This window comes from Pinus tabuliformis, chromosome 5_1 (genome assembly GCF_031772625.1).
Source record: "Pinus tabuliformis cultivar Carrire ecotype Pingquan chromosome 5_1, CPIR1, whole genome shotgun sequence".
In the NCBI taxonomy this organism is placed as follows: domain Eukaryota; kingdom Viridiplantae; phylum Streptophyta; class Pinopsida; order Pinales; family Pinaceae; genus Pinus; species Pinus tabuliformis.
In genome coordinates, this window is record NC_142305.1 from 989,115,596 (window position 1) to 989,127,088 (window position 11,493).

Consider the following 11,493-nt stretch of genomic DNA (forward strand, 5'->3'; position numbering starts at 1 on the left):
AAAAACCCCTAGTGACCTCCTAAGGGAGAAGTGTGCAATTCCATAAGAATATTTTGCTTGAGTTGGGAATTCTTACAGAGGTATAAGCGATCTTTGTACCATAACGAATCATTTTTCCAGCTAAATGTATCAGATGTACTGGAATCTTGTTGTAACTTTCAAATAAGTGCCCACACTTCTTCATCATTCTTTCATTCCTCCCTTGCTTCATTTATCCAATCTGGTTGGATAATAGAAATGGCGCACAACAATGCTTTCACATCCTCATCCTTTCTTGAGAGTGCATCTGCCACCACATTTTGCTTCCCTTTTTTGTAGATGATTTCAAAGTCATAACCCAACATCTTTGTGACCCACTTTTGTTGCTCTTCAGAGGATAATCTTTGTTCTCAAAAGTATTTAAGGCTATCATGATCCATTTTTACCTTGAAGTGTCTTCCCATTAGGTAGGGTCGCCATTTCTTAAGTGCATGTAGTATTGCCAACATTTCCTTCTCATAAATAGCTTTGTGTAAAAACTTTCCCTTGATTGGACGACTTTTAGAAGCAATGGGTCTTTCATCTTGCATTAAAACAGCACCAATTCCATTTCCTGAAGCATCACATTCCACAATAAAGGTTTTTGTGAAGTCCGGTGTAGCTAAGACCGGTGCTTGGCACATTGCCTCTTTAAGATGTTCGAAGGCCTTTGTTGCTTCTAGAGTCCATGAAAATGCATCTTTCTTCAATAATGTTGTTAGAGGTGCTGCTATTCTCCCATAATTCTTAACAAACTTGCGATAATACCCTGTCAACCCGAGAAATCCTTGCAGATGCTTTATGGATGTGTGGATTTTCCATTCCTTAATGGCTTTAATTTTGCTAGGGTCTACCTTAACTCCTTCATGAGATACAATATGACCCAAATATTCCACCTCTTGTACTCCAAAGAAACATTTGGATCTTTTTGCATATAATTGTTTCTCCTCCAATAGTTGTAGCACCCTGTCAACATGTTCAACATGATCCTTCCAAGACTTGCTGTAGATTAGTATATCATCAAAAAATACTAACACATATTTTCTAAGGAAGGGTTTGAGAATGGAATTCATCAAACCTTGAAATGTAGAAGGTGCATTGGTAAGGCCAAAAGGCATGACCAAAAATTCATAATGACCCTCATGAGTTCTAAATGTTGTTTTCGGAATGTCTTCAGTCTTCATTCTAATTTTATGATATCCTAAACGAAGATCCAACTTGGTGAAGTAAATTGATCCATGCAATTCATCTAGTAATTCATCAATGACAAGAATGGGAAACTTATCTTTAATAGTGAGATTGTTGAGCTCCCTATAATCTAGACACATTCACCATGATCCATCCTTCTTGTGCACCAATACTACTGGAGCAGAGAAAGAACTTTGACTAGGTTGAATTATACCAGCCTCTAGCATTTCTGCAGCCATACATTCAATTTCACTCTTTTGGGCATAGGGATATCTGTACGGCCTGATGTTTGGAGGAACACTTCCTGGAATCAAATGAATAGCATGATCATGATCACAAATAGGTGGGAGACCTTTGTGAGTCTCAAATACCTTGGAATGATTGTCCAAGAATTTTTGGAGATCTGGAGAAATAGATGATTTTGATGTGGAAACATCTAGCGAACATAATTGTGCAATTACACCTCTTTGTTCCTTTTTTAGAAGCTTTGTCATACCGTTAGAGCTGATTATCTTTCCCGATTTCCCTGCAATATCCCTTAATTCAACTTCCTTTCCTTCCACAGGAAATTTCATGAAAATTTCTTGAAAATTAAAAGCTATTGTACCCAAGGATTGTAGCCATTGGACTCCTAGTACAATATCAACACCTCCCATTGGAATGGAAAGCTTTGGGCTAGTCAATACATATTCTCCCATGGATAGCTTTATATTATGGCACTTTCCAAAGCAATTTATTGTTCCTCCATTTGAAACCATCACTTGACACTCTGGTGCTAGATATAGGAAGCAATTCAATTCTTTTGCTACCTTACAATGAATAAAATTGTGTGTACTTCCTGAATCAATCAACACTATTACCTTTTTCTTCTTGATTTGTCCTTATATCTTGATGGTTTTAGGAGTGATAATTCCAGCCAATGCATTACAAGATATGGTCATATTCATTTCTTCTTTATCTAGGCTTTGTTCCTGGAGTATATCCTCTTCTTTTGACCTTTCTTGCTCCTTTTCTTCTTCCTCTTCACAATCTATGTAGAATAATTTCTTCTCAGCACACTTATGACCTTTAGTGTATTTGCTATCACAACTGTAACAAAGCCCTTTTGCTCTTTTTTCTTCCAATTGTTGTGGTGTCAACTTTATAGGTTGTGGAAGACCAGGGGCAACAACACTTCCATCTTTATAGTTGTGAGTGGTATGCTTCCTAGTTGCCATAATTTTTCTTTCCATTTTTCTTGCTAACCTGAATGCCTTCTCTAATGAATCAGGTTCCCAAAGGCGAACATCATGTTGGATATTATCCTTTAAAGTCCCTATGAACACATCAATCCTATGCTCCTCTAGAATATTTTTTATCCTTATGTTCAATTTTTGAAACTCCTCAATGTGCTCCATTATTGAACCCTTTTGTTTGAGACTTATCAATTGGCTAAAAAAAGTGTTGCTTTTTGTATCCTCATAATGTGCTGTCAATTCTTCCGTAAAAATTTCCCAAGTGATAATTTGTTTACGAGACCAAAGCCATTGATACCATACAAACTGATTTGGTTCCAAATATAAAGTTGCAATACGTACCTTTTGTGTGTTTTGCACATTATTGAGATCGAAAAATTGCTCCATTTGTAATATCCATGTTGCGGGATCCTTGCCATCAAACTTTATCATATCGATTTTTGGAATATCGTGGGTCTTCAATCCAACATTAGAATCTATGAAATCATGATTAACATTTCTTTTGTTTTCATCATGAGTTTCCTTTACTACCCTTTCACCATTAGTAAGTATTTCTTGTAGAAAATTCGTCAAATCTGTCTTTAAATCTGCCATGCCTGTCTTCAAATTTGTGTTCAAATCTATCTTCAAATTGTCCATCTTAGCTTCCATGCCATTCATCTTAGCTTCTGTTATCTTTTGTGAGAGTGACATTTGTTGCACTTGATCTTGTAATTTTGATATATCATGTAGCATTTATTCCTTTTCTTCATGAGTCATGCTAGAGCTTTTAGGTTGCTTACTAGGAGTTTGCATTTTCTTTCCTTAGGGCATCAGTTACTGATAATAATTCTCTACTATTCCCTTTGAATTCCTTCAAAATAATTTTTCAAACTAAGCTTAAGCAATAATTTAAAAAAATCTACACACCTTTTTTCACTTTGTAGGAGCTCGATATTGCTTCTGATGTATCTCTGTAATTTCAGGTCATCCAGTTTTGACATTGTGACCTATAGTAGCCCTTTGTGTCCTCTTTCCAATGCCACCAATATTATCCAAATTGGGTTCTCCAAGGAAGAGTTATGCCAAATCTCCCATAGTGAATTGATTATAGACTAGTTCAGTAGAGTGAACTTGTACGATGTGCCACGTGTCCCTGTTTCGACCTTTGGCTCTGAAAATATACACAAGAAACTACTATCCATGCTCTTCCTGTACCTTCTTACGAACTTTCAATCTAATGCTCAGAGAGAAAGTTATGACGATTTTCCCTAGGTCACTTGTTTGGAATGTAATTGAAGAGTCTGCAAAAAGACCAACTTCCTCAGATCATATCTCCGCAAATATAGTGCGAAAAGCTCTGAAATTCGGACCCTAGGTTCAGTGCGATTTCTTCTCAAATGGTTTTTTTTTCGCTTCTAAAACGTCGCAGAAAAAATTTATAGCGAAAATACCACGATGACCTATTTGGAGCAGCGAAACCCTAGAATCCAAAAGCTCTGATACCAAATATTATGAAACCAACTCACAAAAAGATAGAAAAGATAGATCAACGCCTTAGAATTCAACTCTTCGAGGGGGCAAACTCCTTTACATTACACAAATGAATGATTCCTTGATGATTCAAATGACAAAACCTCCTTTCTATATATAGGAGTCAAAGGAGTCACAATATAACTCAGCCGACCTAACAATAATAATATAAAGACACAAAAATAACAATAGAGGGATTCTATGGGGCACAGTAATAACAATATGGGGACAATAGGGGCACAACAACATTAATAAGGGATACAACTACAATAGTAATGGGGTAATCACTAGTATTATAGGGACCTAACAGTGGTCTAGAGAAAGACTAAAGTTCTTTGATATTGTTGCTAGTTGTTGTTAATAATGGGTTTGACTCTCTTCGATTCCCTTGGGGAGAGACCTCATGATTAGGGTCGACAATTTCTCGATTTACCATCCACTAAATGTGGGAAAGTACTTTATAGTTTCCCGTGCTTTCATTCCAAGTAAAATAAATAAATAAAACAAATATATATATATATATATATCTATATATATATATATATATATATATATATATATATATATATATATATAAGGGATTAGTGAATGTCAAAAATAAATATAATATATTATTGTTATAATAATATATTAATAATATGAAGGATATAATGTATTGATAAATTGAAGGTTAAAAATAAATATACATGATAAAGATATAGGGGAATAATGTATAAAAAAAAATAAAAAGGAATATTTTAGGCTTTAAACAAGGAAACTTACACAATCCTTTAAATTGTATATATTATAAATTTTGTTAATAGCATATAAAAGCTTGATGGATATTTCAAAAATGAGTTTTATTAAATCATTTAAAGTTGATTGATCAAGAAGAGCCAACTCCTACTTACCTCTAGGTCATCATCCTTATTCAAGTTATTCAGGTGCTTGATTACATCTAGGACCTCTATAAAACATCACTCTTAAGAATTTTGGTGTCCTCTAGGTACACATGGTGCCTAGACTTATGGGAATTCTCTATCCAAGCTGAAGTGTCAATACCCTCATTCCTAATGTCCACCTCGTGCTCTTTTATCGTTACATGAAAAGATTCCCAATTTCTCCAATATAACATTTTTGTAGGAGCAAGCAACCTTGTTGACATCTTTGTGTTGATAATGGTGAATGATGTCTTTTACAGACCTCATTTTCTATCTAATAGTTACCAATGGATTGAATGAGGTTGTAATTTCCTTCTCTTTAGGGCCTTCATAATCTTGTCAGTGACCCCTCATATTAAGGAAGGTACACCTTCTTATTAGAGGGTTAATTGTTGTGAGAACAAAAACCTTTTCCCACCTTCTTAGTTGCCTTCTTGATGTGCTGATTCCTATAGCCTATGCTCTTAGAGACCTTGGTAGGTGGTATTTTTCCTGCTCAAGTATCTAACATCATTAATTACCTGTACATCCTTATTTAATTGGAATTTTGTGAAAAGTGAAACAAAATCAAAGCTTGAACATGTCCTCTAGTTCAATTTCCTCTTCTTTGATGAGGTTCATAAGAATCTTTTACAGATGAGTATTTTGCCTACTAAAGGACCTAACTGATTTTCCACAAACTTTTCCAATTTGTAGGTTGGGATTTGATTGTATTGACAATCGACTTGGGTGAAACTCCTTATGGACTTTTGAAAGGCCATAGATTCTAGGGTGGTCTCACAACTCGAAGTTAGTCCTCTCTTTGTCCTTTCATCAAGGCTAGACTCTTTGATAACCTTCTTAACCTCCTTAATTACTCTGGATATTGGATTACTTATTTTTTGTAATTGCCACTCATATTAAGGTGCTTGGCCATCTGTAATGTCCCCATTTTTATTTTTCTCCATAGTACAACCAACATGGATTTCCAGGGCAGGGAATGGCCAGGTCAGTGGAGTAGGTTTATGTCATCAAGGGTTCCGATGGAGTTTTGAGGAATTTTCATGGCGTCTGATGGCATTCACTTGGCATATTAATCACTATGAGCAGTTCCGCACATCTTGTTTTTGGTTCCATGACTTTCTGATAATTCTCGTAAAACGAGGTTATTATCGACATAACTTAATTAATTATGCTCAAGGTGGCATTCTAGGGAGATTAATCGACAAGAACACCTCAACATAGTATCTCATTAGAACCAGAACGAGAAGATCTACAGGATGGGATGCTGAGAAGAGACTTCCAACAGCCGAAGAGAGTATGGTGGGCGATTTATCATTTTCCTTAGTTAAAAATGACTTTAATTAGTCATTTAATTAAGGAAAAATAATTAGTTGGAGAAAATGGCCAAAAGTGACTTAAGTGAAATAAAATAAAATTAAAGGTCACTTAAGATAAAGTCAATGGAGGAGCTTCTATAATAACAAAAAAATAATGAAATAAGATGCTTCTAGAGGCTGGGAGATCTATCCATCAGATCTATAAAAGGGGAGGAGGAGATCATTTGGGGACATCTTGGATCTTGGTTTCGACATTGTTTCTTGTATGTGAGGTTGAAAACCCAGTTATCTGCTCCAGCGGTATCCCTAGGATAGAAACTCTCGGGTGATTTAGAGAGAGAGTGGGCGAGCACCCATCTCCCCTTGGTGGGTTCATTCAGAATCCACAGGTGTAGTGATTGTTTTTCTATTTCAATTTGGAGACTGGAAGGTCATTTCTAGCTATTGTATTGGCATCTATCTATATATAATAAAGCTGGATTTTGGTTTTTGCATTTCTCATTGTTCCTCGTGTTGTGATTTTTAATGAGATATTATGCAATTTGTGGGTTTATGGTTTCAGTCAAATTTCTAGTGTTTGGGTTTCCATGGAGATTCCCTATTAAGTGCTAGATAATTTGATTTGAAGAGTTTGTTCCAAATTTCCTGTGTTTGGGACATTACAGTGGTATCAGGGCATTAATCTTGGCTCAGCCTGCAAGTTTTCAGTCTTTTAATTGCAGATTATTCGAGGGTTTATATTGGCGGTGCTGAAAGAAAATTATTTTCAAATGAAGCAAGATTAACTTCTTCTATTAGTCGGAGTTGTAATTTTTGTTGTAGTAAAATATATTTTGTTGGGCCAAATTTATCTTGCAGGGCCAAAATCATTCTACTATGTTGAATTTTTCTTGATGGGACACAATTATTTTTTAGGCTAAGTTTATCTATTGGATCCCAATTTATTTTCCCAATCCTAGTTTATTTGCCAGGGCCAGATTTATCTATTGGGGCTAAGTTTATTTATTATGCCCAGATTATCTGTCATAGCCCAGTTTATTTACCAGAGTTTTTTTGCAGGAGATTTCTCTCATTTGAGCCATCAATTCTTTAGTGAATTTGAAGGATTGATGAGTTAGAGAATTGTGATATTAATTTATAGTAGTGTGCAAAGCTAGGTAGATCAATAAACTCCCACTAAATTGGGGCTTTTATAGATCAGCTAGAATTTGCCCAATATATTTTTGGGTTTTTCTAGGTTTTGTGAGAGGATTCCATGGTTGAAATATCAAAATTTTATGGGCAATATTCGAGCTGGAAATAAACATTCCTTCAACAATGCATTTTATTAGTGAACTGGGTAATTCACACCACTTAGTGAGCTTGATCTTGGCTTGGATTTAAGCCAAACCATTTCTGGGATTTTATGGGATTGGTGTGAGGACCCTCATATTAAATTTTCAGAATTTGTGTAGTATTGAGGGAAAAAACACCAGTTCATCTTCAACAGCAACAACATAATTTCTTGGCAGTGCGAATTAATTATTTGGGTTATTTTGTTGGGCCTTTGCAGCAGAAGCAAGGGGAGCTTGAAATTTTAAAATTTATTGGCTCATGGATGAGTCACTGAGGCAGCTTGCAGCCCTCAGTGCTAACCCTATCGCCGGGAGAAATTTTATGAGAATATTTTTGGGAGGGTTTAGATTTGGGAAGGATGAGGAACCAAAGCAGAAGCAGTCTCAAGAGCTCCCAAAGAAGAGCTGAAATCAAATGAGAAGAGAGTGGATCTGTTTTACTGTTAGGGAGCATGGACTCTAGATCACAGGTGTAAAGGTAAGGGATAAATGATAGAGGTAGATCAGGGTGAGACTCATTCATTCCATTCAGATGAGGCTTCTTCTGAAGAGCATCAACTTGCATGTGGGAATGATGGTAGCAACATTGGTATGCATAACCATCTGGTGGATCGATTTAATGAGAAAAAAAGTATTCCCATGCAGAGAGGAGGTCGAGGAGGTGAGCTATCAGTGGCGATCCAGCATGGTGAGCACATAAGGGAGCTTTATTATACTAGTAGATATGTTGACGACAACCCAGATTTATATTCGGGTGTGTATGATGAGCCACTAGCGAACCTTATTGGAGACATTTAGGATGATGAGTCACCAATGATGATTCAGTGTGAGCAGCATATGGTGGAGCATGAGTCAGCTCAGGAGGATGATATGCACAGTATGCATGATGAGATTTTTGGGGAGAGCCAGTTGGAGGTTCATGTTGGGCCCGTGATGGTGGAGGATGAGCAACCATCCTTAGAGTTGGTCATTGATGACGAGCAGACAAATGTACAGATAGCCAGCAGGGTGACAGTATTCGTCGACACTTGTCCTCAGGAGATGTTGGAGTATAATAGGATAGTTTGGTTGGAGATTGGTGGATTGGAAGAGCGTGGAGTTTCCTATCTGGTGAGGGAGATGGTAGTGCATCCATATTTGGGTCTACCCATTGATGAGGTGCAAACATGTGTAGTGACAGCTAGCTGAGCTTCAACATTTTCAGGCAGAAACCCTCTCTAGGAGTACATAAATAGGGCTTGCAACACAATTTGTCTACTTGTACCCATTCCAGGGAGAGAGGCAGGATTTTCTCGATGGATATTGTTGACCAACTAGATAGGGTAGCATGAGTCGAGCATGGACCAGCATCAACATAGTAGACTTGTTCCTTACACAAGATTCCATGCATTGGATTAGTGAGAGATCATGAGCTGGTATCCTATTGATGGAGTATCATTTTTAGATAGGAGTAGTGTACTGCAGGAGCCCTTAGAGGTGAGGAATATCACATGCTTCAGTTGGCAGCAGGATGTAGGCCGACCATTCATCAATATTTCAGCACAACATTAGTATCATGAGAATGACCTTGGTTTATGCCAAGGGTTGGATTGGAGAGAGGTGATGAGTTGGTACACAGTGGATGGAACAACATTCGCGGTTGGAGTTATAGCACAACAGGAGCTTTGGAGCCTTCATACTTGTTCTTGGTGGCAATGGTATCTAGGAGGATTTTTTGATGACAAGTTCAGTCGAAGATTGGTCTGGGATCCAGGCATTGAAGGGTCCGTTCATGATGGGTTGACACAGGAATAGGGCATCCCCCAATGGTTCGTATGGGATCCAAGCATTGGGTCTCAGTTGTGTTGGGCCACCAGATTGGCAAATGGATTTGGATTTCTTAAGGGCAATAAATATTGGGGTGGGAGGACTGTAACGCCCCCATTTTTATTTTTCTCCATAGTACAGCCAGTGTGGATTTCCAGGGTAGGGGATGGCCAGGTTAGTGGAGTAGGTTTATGTCATCAAGGGTTCTGATGGAGTTTTTGAGGAGTTTTCATGGGGTCCGATGGCATTCACTTGGCATATTCATCATTATGAGAAGTTCCACACATCTTGTTTTTGTTTCCATGAATTTATGATAATTCCCGTAAAACAAGGTTATTATCGGCATAACTTAATTAATTATGCTCGAGGTGGCATTCTAGGGAGATTAATTGACAGAACACCTCATCATAATAGCTCGTTGGAACCAATGAGAAGATCTACATGATGGGATGTTGAGAAGAGACTTCCAGTGGCCGAAGAGAGTATGGTGGGCGATTTTCCATTTTCCTTAGTTAAAAATGACTTTAGTTAGTCATTTAATTAAGGAAAAAAATTAATTGGAGAAAAAGGGCCAAAAGTGACTTAAGTGAAAAAAAATAAAATTAAAGGTCACTTAAGATAAAGTCAATGGAGGAGCTTCTAGAATAACAATAAAATAATAAAATAAGATGCTTCTAGAGGTTTGGAGATCTATCCATCAGATCTATAAAAGGGAAGGAGGAGATCATTTGGGGACATCTTGGATCTTGGTTTTGACATTGTTTCTTGTATGTGAGGTTGAAATTCTCTACTCCATTAGTAGCCCCAGGACAGAAAATCTCAGGTGTTTTAGAGATATTGGGCGAGCACCCATCTCCCCTTGGTCGGTTCATTCAGAATCCACAGGTGTAGTGATTATTTTTATGTTTCAGTTTGAAGACTAGAAGGTCATTCCTAGCTATTATATTGGCATCTATCTATATATAATAAAGCTGGATTTTGGTTTCTGCATTTCTCATTGTTCCTCGTATTGTGATTTTTAATGAGATTTTATGCAATTTGTGGGTTTATGGTTTCAGTCAAATTTATGGTGTTTGGGTTTCCATGGAAATTTCCTATTAAGTGCTAGATAATTTGATTTGAAGAGTTTGTTCTAAATTTCCCGTGTTTGGGACATTACACCATATTTTCATTGTAATCATATTTGTTCATAATCATCATATCCCAACCTTTTTCTATATTTAATACTACCATGTCGTCATTATTTCTAAAGTTCTTAAGGACTACTACTCTTTATTTTTTAGATTGTTACTCAATTCTTTCATTGTTCTCAAAATAAGCACACAATCTTGGATTCTGGTTTCCTTGTATTCATCCTTCAAATTTTGTATACTCTCCCTTATGCTACAAACTATGCTCTCCATTAGAATAGTATTGGGCTTTAAAGTGAAAACTAATCCTTTCTTCAAAATACCTAGCTTGTCATTGTTTAACACATGGCTAGAAAAATTAACCATTTTTATAGAGTAATTATATATAGTGTTGTTGTGTTTCTTCCTCAGAATCTTCTCAAACTTGTTATATTATCAATCCTTCATCGTTTGTCCTTCTTTCGATCCCTTAGTGTTGCAAATCATTCTTCGATATCTCCCATTGGTGGGGAAGTGGCTTGCCTGGAAGGTGATGATGGGAAGAGCATCAAATTAGTGCTCAATCCCTAGATAAGCCTTTGGGGGTGATTGGGGTGTAGGGGGGAATGATTTCAAGTTATCCAAGGACCTATAGGTTTATCTAGTTGAGCGCCTAAGGATGGTTAGCCAATGAGGCCCTTATCAAGGGTGGCATATTAGAGTAGATTTATCTTACTTGATAATTACTTGTGAATGTATGTTGGATTCTTATTAAATTTTATGTTATCTTCTTCATCAAGAAATTACCAAAAAATACAAAACATGAAGATCACAAGAGACAAAGAACACAAAGATGTAGGCTCCAAGCTAGGGCAAAACCCCACCAAGGGTAAAAACCCAAACAATCCTTTTCTTATAGAATCTAATAAAAGTGAGATATCCAAGACCTAAAAACAAGACCAAGACTTCCACAACGATCCCAAGCAACCCTCCTCCAAGTCTCCTCAACAAGTCAAAGTCAACAAAAAATTCAATGTTGGTCAAACCTTGTC